The 13336-nt window shown below is 37.6% G+C and overlaps 1 non-coding gene across 1 annotated transcript; it reads left to right on the top strand.

Moving 5' to 3' along the window:
• The first annotated feature begins 1788 nt into the window (after positions 1 to 1788).
• Positions 1789 to 1914, top strand: LOC144301528 (U6atac minor spliceosomal RNA). Its single transcript, XR_013368338.1, has one exon. It is a non-coding gene; the product is annotated as a U6atac minor spliceosomal RNA (small nuclear RNA).
• The last annotated feature ends 11422 nt before the right edge of the window (positions 1915 to 13336 follow it).

Genomic DNA, 13336 nt, shown 5'->3' with positions numbered 1-13336 from the left:
CTCCACTTGTCTCACAATTACTTCTATAAAATACATACATACTTGATGCTCTTTACACAAGTACTTGATAAATGCTAATTGAAATAGGGGTTTTTTTTTGGCAATCTGAGAGAATTTGATAATTTCATGGGCAATTTCTACCCAAGGCAGAAGAATAGAGTTGTAAAACATTTGTATTTGGAAATACACTGCCTAGATCCAACCTAGGTTCTACCACATAACCTTGTAGAATCATGAGCTTAAACTTTTTCCTCATCTGTAAAATGGGCCTAAAATGAGCATTAATACCATAGATTTGTTGCAAAGATTTAAAAATGAAAAGCATGGAGCCATCTAGATGGCTCAGTCAGTTAAGTGTCTGACTCTTGATCTCAGCTCAGGTCTTGATCTCAGGGTCATGAGTTTAATTAAGCTCCACATTGGGCTCCACACTGGGCATGGAGCCTACTTTAAAAAAAAAAAAAAGAAAGAAAGAAAAAAAATGAAAAGCACATAAAGATGTAAAGCAACTACATGAATGCCCTGAAGACAGGGAGTAGTAAATAATAGTTTTTTTCTTTGGCATCATCACCAGCATCATTAAAGGGCAGTAGATGACACATTTTGAAGACTAATCTCATTCCTGTTATATAACTATGTACAAAAAAGGGGCTACATTTTCACAACTTATTAACATCACTACCTTAGTAGGTAAGAGCTGACAATGCTCCACAGGCTCCTGTGAGGAAACCTTTATCACTTCTTTGGGTTAACATGAAAATAAAGAGATCCCCATGAGTTTAATTTCAACTGTCTTTTCCCAATATCTGTTTGCAACTTTTATTGACTCTAATAGAAGATAGATTATAGTCATTTTCAGTATGATAATTATATAAAGAGGACTTAATAGCCTAGCTTTTAGAAGCAGAAGCTATCTGAGTTAAGGCCAACCACAATAGAGTTTGGGAAATCTCCTGGTCAGACTCAGAGTAGGAAAAGTAGCTAAGCTGCAGAAATTATACTTGCTAAATACATTTTATGTATCTTTATCTAAAAAAAATTAGAAACCTCTTGAAAGTAAACAATAATGCATCCTCCCTCTTCCCACATATGCAGGGTGTATCATACAGAGAAATACTGTTAATTTACACTCCAGTAATTGCGGAGTTATCTTTTGACTTAGCTTTGGGTTCAAACTTACTTTTGACTGTCTCTAGGAAGAAAGGTTTGCTGAGCACATTAGAATAAATGTCGTTGTATGGAGATATGTTTAATCTACTAAAAGGAACCAACTGATTTTTAAGGATTCAAGTTCGTTAATTAGTTGGTTATATGCAAAGGGTTGCTATTATAACTAGTTATTGAGAATTAAGATCTGCCAGGGTTTTATTGAGAAACACTTGTTCGTTGTTACTGCAGGTTTTTTAAAGTAATAACTTTATTTTGCATGAGTATTATAAATATGATTTAGATTCACACAAATCTACTATTAATGAGACTGATGTTTAAAGTCACACTTTAAAAAAGAAAAACGATTTATTTATTTATTTATTTATTTATTTATTTATTTATTTATTTATTTTAGAGAGAGAGAGAGAGAGTCCCAAGCAGCCTCTGCAGAGTTCAAATCCCAACATGGGGCTTGATCTCACAATCCTGAGATCAATACCTGAGTGGCTACCAAGAGCTGGATGTTCAACTGACTACGACATCCAGGCACCCCAAGATCACACTTTTTAACATTATTGAGTTTCAGCAAATACTTACATTGTGGAACATTTGAAGACACCTCAAGTTTGCATTTCATAAGTGTTGTATGAAAGGAAAGAAGGTTAGCACTCCCCTTGACAACGACAGAATAGGCTCTTGGGCCTGACAATACACATATGGTTAAGGCATTGCCACCTACTTTGTGGCATCTAACCAACATTCTAGGGGTGCCTGGGTGGCTCAGTTGGTTAAGCATCTGCTTTTGACTCAGGTTATGATCCCTGAGTCCTGGGATCAAGCCCTACACTGAGGTCCCTGCTCAGCAGAGAGTCTGCTTCCCTTTACTCCTTGGCCCCATGTTCTTTCTTCCTGTCTCTCTTACTCTATCTCTTTAAAATAAATAAAATCTTTTTAAAAAGAGGGTGAATACTCTAAAAAAATACCTTATGACTTATAGTACTGTCTATATTCCTCAAATTTTCTGTTTATATTTAATTCTTCAACTGGCTGTAAAAGCCACATTTTACTTAGCAAAACCTGATTTTGAGTCAACAGTTATTTAGAGTTTTCACTGTCTAAAAAGTAACTTGACCATTACATCTTTATCTGTAATACCAAAAAGAAATGAAAATATGTCCATCAACATTCCAATAGGAGAATGGTAAATGGAATAAAATGACAGTACATTAACCTTGAGGAATATTATTTAACCATTAAAATAATTACGAGAGACTTAAGGCAGAGGTCAGCAAGACTAAGAAGTCCTCCCTATCAGGCCTCCACAAAAAGAACTGTTTAACAACTACTGAAAATGTTGGGTGTGCTCCAGAGTACAATTAGGGATGGAGCACAAAACCCAATGGATGGACACATAGAAGAGTGTAGAAAGCATTTTACCTGTGTCACTCTATCCCCTAAACTGGCACAGGTTAACATCTAGAAGGATCCCCTCTGCCACAACTTCTCCCCACGATTGAAAAGGAGAACAAGAGGATCCCACAGCTATTCGACCCTTGAAGACCCTGCAGGCTTCAACAACGACCCTTGCTGGTAAAGCTGCCTTGAATCCCCGCTGTTCTGCATCCCAGTACCCAACCAGAGCCGCTGCACCTCCCTCACTTTTTAGTTTTTTATTCCACATGAACCAAGGATATGGGAAAATGGAAACTGATCTACTGGGAGCATGAAATGAATGAAGTGTACCTAACAGGAACAGGAGCAAAATTAAACAAACAAACAACAAAAAGAGGTTGTCCTGAGAACACTATAATCTTCTGCTTCCAGCTCACTCCTGAGATCTTGCCCTTGGGTTCATTGCATCACTAGTATATCCTTAAACTTCATTTCTCTATTTTACTTCAATTGATTTCTCTGTTACTGACAACCAAAATAAGCCTAATTGTATTTAATATTGATGAATAGCATTTCAAATAATATAATCTTATGGAAATATAATAAAAATGTTATGCAAAATAGACATTAGGATTATGTATAATGTGCAATAAATAATATGCTGTTGTTAATATGTGTACAGATGATAAAAAAAGGAGCTAGAAAAAATAATGATTCTTATGGCCTTTACAAGTAATAGATAAATGTTTAACATAAGTTGAGCTCATGATTCCTAGAAAAATGACATTGTTTTGTCCAATCTGTGATTATTTTTCTGACATGTGACCCAAAATACGTTAAATCCATGCTAATCTTTTATCCTAAGCTAGATCTCATGCCATATAATTTTAACAATTTTCGGTAGTTATATGGAGTATTGCATGCTAAAGACATGGCTTTTCTGATGTTTCATAGAGGTCTTATTTAAAATTTTTCAACAATACTCATATTACCGACTAAAGTTCTGATTTCAAAGATGCAACTGGAATATAACCACAGTGACTACAGAGAACCATTCTAGATGGTCCCTAGGGGCTCTTTCCAATGCTCCTTATAAGTGCACTCAAAAACTACACTACAGATTCATGCCTGTTTAGCTTTAAGATAGCAAGCATGGACTACTTCTTCTTCTTCTTCTTCTTCTTCTTCTTCTTCTTCTTCTTCTTCTTCTTCTTCTTCTTCTTTTTACATTAAAAAAAATAAATTCAATTTAGTTAACATATACTGTATTTTTAATTTAAGGGATAGAATTTAGTGATTCATAGATTTAGTGATTCAGTTGCATATAACACCCAGTGCTCATTACACCAAATGCCTTCCTTAATGCTTATCATCCAGTTACCCCATCTCCCCCACCTGCCTCCCCTCCAGCAGCCCTCGGTTTGTGCCCTATAGTTAAGAGTCACTTATAGTTTGCCTCCCTCTCTGTTTTTATCTTATTTTATATTTCTTTACCTATGTTACTCTATGTGGAAAACATGAAAGACTCTACCAAAAAATTGATGGACCTAATACAAGAATTCAGCAAAGTCGCAGGATATAAAATCAGTGCACAGAAGTCTGTTACATTTCTACACACTAACAATGAAGCAGCAGAAAGAGAAATCAAGGAATCGATCATGTTTACAATTGCACCAAACACTATACAGTACCTAGGCATAAACCTAACCAAGAGGTAAAAGATCTGTACTCTGAAAACTATAGAACACGTATGAAAGAAATTGAAGATGACACAAAGAAATGGAAAAATATTCCATATTCATGGATTGGAATCACAAATATTATTAAAATGTCTATGCTACCCAAAGCAATCTACACATTTAATGCAATCCCTATCAAAATACACCAGCATTTTTCACAGAGCTGGAACAAACAATTCTACAATTTAAATGAATTCAGAAAAGACCCCAAAGTAATGTTGAAAACAAAGACCGAAGCTGGTGGCATCACAATTCCAGACTTTAAGCTGTATTACAAAGCTGTGATCATCAGGACATTATGGTACCAGCACAAAAACAGACACATAGATCAGTGGAACAGAATAGAGAACCCAGAAATGGATGCTTAACTCTATGGGCAACTAATTGCTGACAAAGCAGGAAAGACTACCCAATGGAGAAAAGATAGATCTCTTCAATAAATGGTGTTGAGAAAATTGGACAGCCACATGCAGAAGAATGAAACTGGATCACTTTCTTACACCATACATAAAAATAAACTCAAAATGCATGAAAGACCTAAATGTGAGACAGGAATCCATCAAAATCCTAGAGAAGAACACAGGCAGCAACCTTTTTGACCTCTGCCACATCATTGTCTTATTAGACGTGTTTCCAGAAGTAAGGGTAACAAAAGCACAAGTGAACTATTAGAACTTAATCAGGATAAAAACCTTTTGCACAGCAAAGGTAACAATCAACAAAACTAAAGGCAACCTAGGGAATGCAAGAAGATATTTGGAAATGACATATAAGATAAAGGTCTGGTATCTAAAAATCTATAAAGAACTTATTAAACTCAACATCCAAAAAATAAATCCATTCGAGAAATGGGCAGAAGACATGAACAGACATTTATCCAAAGAAGACATATAAATGGTAAAAGACCCACAAAAAATGTTCAACTTCACTCAGTATCAGGGAAATACAAATCAAAACCACAATGAGATATCACCTCATACAGGTTGGAATGGCTAAAATTAACAACACAGGAAACAACAGATGTTGGCGAGGATGCAGGGAAAGGGAAACCTCTTACACTGTTGGTGGGAATGCAAACTGGTGCAGCCCCTCTGGAACACACTTTAACCTCAAAAGGTTAAAAATAGAACTACTCTACGACCCAGCAATTGCACTACTAGGTGCAAAATAATGATTCAAAGGTTGCAAAATAATGATTCAAAGGGGTACATGCACCCCAATGTTTATAGAAGCAATGCTTTAATAGCTAAAATATGGAAAGAGTCCAGGTGTCCATCAATAGTAATCATTGGATTTTTAAAACAAAAGTTACGTAATGCCATCTGAGTGAATCCAGCATTGGCCAGGAGGGTGTAGTGCAGACAGGTAAAATCCAGACAGCTTGGGAAGTATTACTTCCATATAGCAGAACTGTAGAACTCTACAGCTTTTCTGAGGACTATTGGTCCAATTTCTCAGATGTAGACATAGAAACTTTTATAGAATCCTGGCCTTGTGGCCATTTCCTCTTTTCCAATGTTGCCCCCATTCCATGGCTGCATAGTTCAAATGTTCAAAAGTTCAATCTGGGTTTTCATCTGTTTCTCACACAAATCCTCATATACATCTCGTATCAACACTTTGTTTTAAAAGAGAACTAAATTCTCTGCTACTCAGGAGGCATTAATATTTGGAAAGCCTTTTATTTAAAATTCTCCAGTTTCTCTGACACTTTGTATGATTTTTTAAATTATTTATTTATTTTGAAAACGATTGATTGATTGATTGATTGATTGATTGATTTTAAAGAGACAGAGAGCTAGCAGGGGTTAGGGAAATGGAGGGAGTCTCAAGTGGACTCCCTCCTGAGCACAGAGCCAGATGCTGGGCTTGATCTCAGGACCCTGAGATCATGGCCTGAGCTGAAATCAAGAGTCAGATACCCAATGGACTGAGCCACTCAGTTTTCTCTATATGACTTTTTTAAAGGTGCTATCTGGAGGGGCAGTTTACAGTGGGGAAAGCATGAGTGACAGATCCAGCCTGACCTAGCTTTGTATAACAGTGTCCTGTTTCACATGGTTTGTGTGAGAATCAAATATAAGCACCTCACACACAGAGCGGATATGAAAGAAATGCAAACTAGCATCTTTTTAAATTCACCCCTGCTTCCCTTCTTTGGGGTCAATTTATTGAGTCCATGTCCTGCATTCTGCATTTTCTGGAGAGGAAAAAAATATATCATGAACTATCTCATCTCATCTTGCAAATCAGTTGAGAACTCTTGGTAGACAATTATCCAAGGGGAGATAACTGTTTGCCATAATCTTCTTGCTTAATGCTCAATGGAAACTTTCCCAGTGGAAAGTTCTCCTTGTTTTTCTAAGGTGGGGAAAAGTTTAAAACACACACACACATACACACACACACCATCACATACACCATCTTTAAGGGTCTAATCTGACAATTGGATAGAAGCTTTTGCCTGCTGTCAGCACACATTTTAAGCTCGCTTCAGGGATGCTCTTTACTGGGCAAAGCCTAAGGAATGGAGAAGGATAAACTGCCTTCCCCTGCCAGTAGGCCAGGTGTAGCAAACTTCAGCCAGAGTATTAAGGAGCAGAACTGGCCTTTGGGCCTTGATTTTAATGAACTATTTCTTTTCTAGGTGTCCCCCCAAAAAACTTAGTGAGCAAAATGTTTCTAGGAATAGTGTCACAGAGTGAATGCTATCACATAATCTTAGATGGTACTGACAATATTTCCCAGTATTCAGCAGTACATGTGAAAGGACTCTATTCTATTAGCTTTTCAATACATTACACAGGAGATAACAAGACAATCCCATAGAAATGGGAAACAGTTTGGCTTTGAGAAGGGTAAGAAATTTGAGATGTTGTTATGTGTGGCTCTTTTGGTAAGTGACTGGTGTGTGTGTGTGCACGGGCACAAGTGCACATGCACACCCATGTGTGCTGACACATGTGTTGGGCATGTTGGGTAGCTTAAACTGCCAGTGACTCTATCTTGATGTGGGAGGTAGGGTAAGAAGATGGTATTCCTGAAAAATAAGAGGCAACCAAAGATGCTTTCATGAGTTGACTTTGTCACCTGGTGCTCCCCTACAGACCACTAGCCTCCTACCCTTATTTCTATACCTCCCCACTACTTCATGGCCATTCTTCCACCTTACCAAATACTCTATATCCTAGAAGAAAAAAGAACAACTTTTAAGTGTTGCATCTATATTTTGATGCATCTTAAGAGCAGAAGCCATGAGTTTTCACATAGAATGACTTTGCCTTGACACAAGGAAATATTGAAGATGTCTTGAAGCTGTTTGCCTTTGCTTCTAATTGATACACTGGCCACCTAAATAATGCATCTGTGTTCTGTCTATAGAGTAAAACTTCCAATAAGCCTAACTTAAATCCTAAAGGACATACTAAGGCCCTGCTGGTTTCATGAAAGAAGAGTTCTATGAAAAAATAAAATAAAAATAGGGGCACCTAGGTGGCTCATTCAGGTAAGCATCTGCCTTTGGCTAGGGTCATAATCCCAGTGGGATCAAGTTCTGCATTGGGCATCCTGCTCGGCAGAGAGTCTGCTTTTCCACGACCCCTTCCCCCCGCCCTATGCTCTCTCGCTCGCTCTCTCTCTCAAATAAGTAAATAAAATCTTTAAAAAAAAAAAAAAAAAAAGGAAAAAGGAAACAAATTAAAAATACTTAAAAAGAAAAAGAAATGAAGATTTAGGTTCAGACATTGTGGTACCTTTAGAGCATCCTTCTTGGTTTTTCAGAGTTTATTTGCCACTGAAGATCTTGGCCATTATCCCTCTGCTTGCCTATAGCTTAACAAAACGGTACCAATGAATCCACCTAAAATGGAAAGATAAGCCTTGAGTTTGAGTAGGTGACAGAAGATGGGAAAATACCTATTAAAATTCTTATTGGTGTGGTATCACAACCTGCATCACAGGATTAAAGGAGCCCCTCCTGGAGGAGCTACAGGGGGCTAGTCCTTCCTACCTTTCTTTTATAGGAGAAATTAGAGATAACAGCAGTGGTGGGCAGGATCACAATAGGCTGAGCTCATTATACTGCTAATATTGTCCAATAGGCTGAGCTCATTATACTGCTAATATTGTCCACTCTTATCTAACCATCTAAGAATTCTGCAGATAGGGAATGATAACTAACTATACATAATGCTCCCCAACTGAACAGTAATTTCTGGAATATGATGATCCGGGTTCAAGCTTGATGTCAAAGATCTCTTGGAACAATGCATTTGATAATGATCCTGCCCAGTGTGTGACTTAGATCAATGACGCTCCTTTATCTCAAACCTCTGGGGACATTCATGGATATAACACATTAGTGAAATTTCCAGTATTTGAATCTTCCAAACCTTGTTATTGTGATTTTTAAGTTGTTACCTAAATCTTTTTCTTAGTATAATAGAATGCATTGAATATAGATTTCCCTTATATCACCCCTATACCCCATGATCATTCTTATCAATGTGAGAATAGACTTGACATGTTTTGTTCTTGGGCTCAGGCTTGGGCTCTCTCTCTCTCTGCCTCTCTCTGTCTCTCTGTCTCTCTCTCTGCAGTTCAATCTTCTTTTTTTCTTTGGACATAATGAGAGGTGGATGGTGTAAATGACAACCGAGGTCTCATTTAACTCCCAAATTCAACGATTCTCACATTACTGCACTTTCAGGTAAGTCAAATTCCTCCCACCATTCCTCAATACAAGCATTCTATCCCCTCCTTCTCCCTTTGAAAATGCAATAAGCAGCTTGTTAAATAGAATCCCTCAAAAGCCCAAAGGCAATACTGCCACTTTGGATGGTTTTCTCCCAAGAAAGCTGTTTAATTTGATGGTTATTATTTGTTTGTCAAAGCCCACTGTTTATTCAGATTAATTAAACCAATTGTTCCAGCTGCAGCATGGTAGTGCTCCTTGTAATGAAAATATCTGCAATCCCAAATTCATCAACCTACATCTGATCCCATTCAAAAGTCTTTAACCTCAGTCTGCAAGGTAATATAACTCAACCTGCCTCAGACCTGTCTCAGAATATAAGAAAATGGCATTCTGAACTGTGAGCCTTTTATTGCTAAAAGCTCACAACATAAAACTGTTAGGGATGGCCCCCCAAATTGAGATCGCTAAATTGAAGGCCCCAGATGAGGCCGAAATTACCCAACAGGAAGTGAAACTGAGCTGCTAAATCTTAAATTCATTGAAAATATCATCTTCTAGCAAATGATATTTTTAAAAGTGTTTTGCTGTTTTGATTATTCAGAATCCTTAGGTGTTATGGATTAGCAGATTCTATCATTTCCCAATACATAAAGATACTTAATAAGAAATAGTATTTCTCTATTTGATGAAATAAACCTAATTTATTTTAGCTCACAAAATCTGCTGAGACCAAGTACTGTTTCCTGCAGTTGTTTTGCTTATCCAAAATAATCTCCATATAATTGAAAGTCCCCAAATTTAAAAGCTTAACTGATTCACATCTATAATATTAAAAATTGGTTTCCAGCATACAGAGACCTGCTGAATGGAGAGGAGGAGAAAAGGGAAGTTATTTTTTACCCATATGTTAAATTGAAAATGTGTCTTACATTCTCTAAAGCAGTTCAGTTGTTGGCCACGTGAACCTCATATATTCCAGACAAAACCATTTGCCTTCACACTTACAGAGACTCTCTAAATCCCACCTGTGAATGCAAGAGATGTGTGAAATATTTTGCTAATTAAAAGACAAATGAGCATTTTCCATTGTGATTGCTACTGGCAATAGTCAGTCCTGTCCTTCACCGAACTCACAGCGTTGCCTGGAAGACATTTCTTATTCAAAGCCAGGCATGTGTTCTAAAGTTGGTTGGTTTAGCACTTTTTTTAAGCTACCCTGACTAGTCACTTTAACTTATTTGCTTCAATCCTCCTGCTTTGGTGTCCAGTATCCATGTAGCAACGATTCTTCTACTGAAATGCTCCAGAGGTGAAAATACCTAAGGTGTGTCTATACCAGGGGCCCTACTGAGGCAAAACTATGGAAAGCAAGACTTTTGCCATGCCCCAGAGAACCTGGGAAACAGAAATGAGCCCATATAATATGTCAGTTATTTAATTTCTTGTCTTCACCTCTGTTCTTTTTTTCTAAATGCTACTTCTAATATTGTTATATATCCCCTGTCCTCTCTCTTCAAAATTTTCACCTCTGGCCTTCCCTTTTTAGGGCTTGCTGTTGTACTTATAAAATCCATTAGGGATCAGATCTGCAAAAGCACTGACTTTAATAGGAAATATATGCAGGATATAAATAAGCAAACTGAAAATAGGCCCTCACCTCCTCTGATTATTGTCTTTTCTTATAAGACACCCTGATCAACCATCTTTATCCTTCCATAGAAGTGAACTCATTCTGGGTTTTACCCTATTCACCAATAATTCTCCCAGGGCTTTGTTGCAAGAGCATCTTTTGTGTAATAAAAAAATAAACAAGCAGCCTTGTCACTCTGCTGTCCCCAGATAGGGGCCAGCCTTCCTGCCCTACATGTATATAGTCTCATTTCATGTGGGGTGTTTATTATGGAGAAATATGCTATAAGGCAAAAGATGGCAAGCCAGAGCCCTTCACAGAGCAGTACTTTAAAATAGAAAGGTGAAACCAGTCAGGTTTATTTTAAGAGGCTCCCTTTTAACTCAGGCTCTTAGTCTGGAGTCATCCTACCTCATACAGCTGGGGAGACCAGTAACAAGGATCTGACCAGCTCAAGAGGCAACTATTTCACATAGGCAGCTTTCTGCAAGAAAACCATTAAAGTACAACAATTCTTTGTTAAGACAAGACAACAGGCCCAAAATGGAGTCACTTATGCTAAGCCTCATGTACCAGTCTGAGACTTAGCTTAATTATAGTTTGAGCATCTCTGAAAGATGGAATCTTAAACTAATCCATGAGGAATCACCTGGTCAGCACTAGTGAGGAAATCTGCCTGATAGACCGCTGCCATCCCCTAAGGGAAGGTGACCTTGCCACAACTAATCCACTTTTTACTAGTATAACTTCCTTGTCCCAATGCCTTCTGCTTTCATAAAAGTCTTTCATTTTATATAGCTTCTTGGAGTTCTTTTCTATCTGCTATGTAGAATGCTGGCCAATTCATGAATTGTTCAATAAAGCCAATAAGATCTTTAAGATTTACTCAGTTGAATTTTGTTTTGTTTTGTTTTTTTAACACCTGGCAGTTGCACAGTTGCACAGACACCCTGAGGGCCATGCTGTAGAAAGCAAACTTCAATTCATCTGCTGGCTTTTTAGGAGATGACTTTGGAGTCTCAGATAATGATGGGTGGGTTGATGGGAGTGAGAGGTGGAGAGGGATGCATGGGGTGAGGGGAGTTGAACAGCAGCCTAAAACCCTAAGATGATTTGATGATGGTCTTGGAGTCCTAATCTGAGAAAGTGTGTACATCTTCATCCAAAATGACCCCAGCACAACTTGTAGCATTAGGTGAATACTTATAGAAATTAACCAACATGTTTAGAGAAAGTTAGAATTGGGTTCTGGTGGCCAGAACATCACTCCACCTGCAATTGTCTTACAGAGTTTGGGTTTTCAAGAAGTAGTACAGTGTCTCATCACTCTGTTGCTCTGGATGGGGGTGGGGGGAAGAAGAGAAGCAATGCCCATATGATAAAGGAGGAAATCTACTAACATTGTCATAGATTTTATGCATTCTTCCTCTTCAAGCTCTAACTATATATAACCTATTCAGTCTGTGAGATTTCCTAAAATCTGAGGTAAGAAGAACAAACTGCAGTAGTCTAAATGCTTTCTGGTGTCAGAGTGGGAGTTTGGGCTAACAGGGAAGGCTTCTCATTAGTGATACACACTAAGAAAGTGTGAGTACTCAGCCTTCATCTAACAATGGTGGATGAAACTTTCAGGAGACAATGGGGCACACATAGAGAGCTTCTAAATCCTCTGAACAGGATAGTCCTTATTGCAGAGTTCTGCATATACTTATTTAGAATCTTTCCAGACAGCTTATGAATGGCAATGGGATCAAAGTTACAGGCACTGGAGAGGCCAAACACATTTATAGTAATAACATATTACACTAATAACTATAATAACTGATATTATTTCACATGTGTATAGGTCCAATTGGCATGCATGTATTATCCTATATAACTCTTTCACAATCTAATGAAAGAGCATCATTATTTGTGTCACTAGATTAAATAGATTAAAACCAGATATCAGAAAGAAGTGGAATGGCTTGTCTATAGTCACAGAGTAGTATGACATAAGGTTCTAAATCATGTCACCATATTGATTTAATTGTAAATCCTGCTTCTCTTGTTTATAAACTGCATGATCTTCTTCAAGTAACTTGACTTCTCTGAGCTTTATATTGATGTCACATCTAATAGTAGGATTATTGTGGGGAGTAAAATAAGATAATAGCTCTAGTTTCAGGTGGATCCAATAAAGTGGGTGGCAGAAAGTTTGACACTGAGGTAACACAATGAGTTCCAAATTAAAACAAAATGAGCAGATGACATTTATTCTCAATTTAAAGAGTAATTAATCTTTTTTTTTTTTTTTAGATTTTGTTGTTTTATTTGTAAGAGAGAGAGAGAATACATACATGAGCATGAATGCCTCATAGAGAGGCAGAGTGAGAGAGTGAAGTAGGCTTCCCACTTAGCAGGGACCCCAATGTGGGCCTGGATCCCAGAATCCTGATACCATGATCTGAGCCAACGGCAGACACTTAACTGACTGAGTCACCCAGGAACCTTTCAATTTAAAGAGTAATTAAATGAGATGTAAAAAATCTAAGGGATTTATACAAAAGCACCCGGGTAGTAAGTAGATCACAGAACCAAACTAGAGACTAGAATTTCTACCTAGTTTATTATTCTTTCTACATCATCACCAATTCACTCTACTTAAGAAGACATGGAATCACATGTTGTCAATGGAAATCTACTCTGTAGAGAAGTCAGTGAATTCACTCTCTTAATACTTTGCAACCT

The sequence above is a fragment of the Canis aureus genome, chromosome 29, assembly GCF_053574225.1.
Source record: "Canis aureus isolate CA01 chromosome 29, VMU_Caureus_v.1.0, whole genome shotgun sequence".
Classification (NCBI taxonomy): domain Eukaryota; kingdom Metazoa; phylum Chordata; class Mammalia; order Carnivora; family Canidae; genus Canis; species Canis aureus.
Note: the sequence above shows the minus strand (reverse complement) of the source record. Positions and strands in the feature narration are given on the sequence as shown.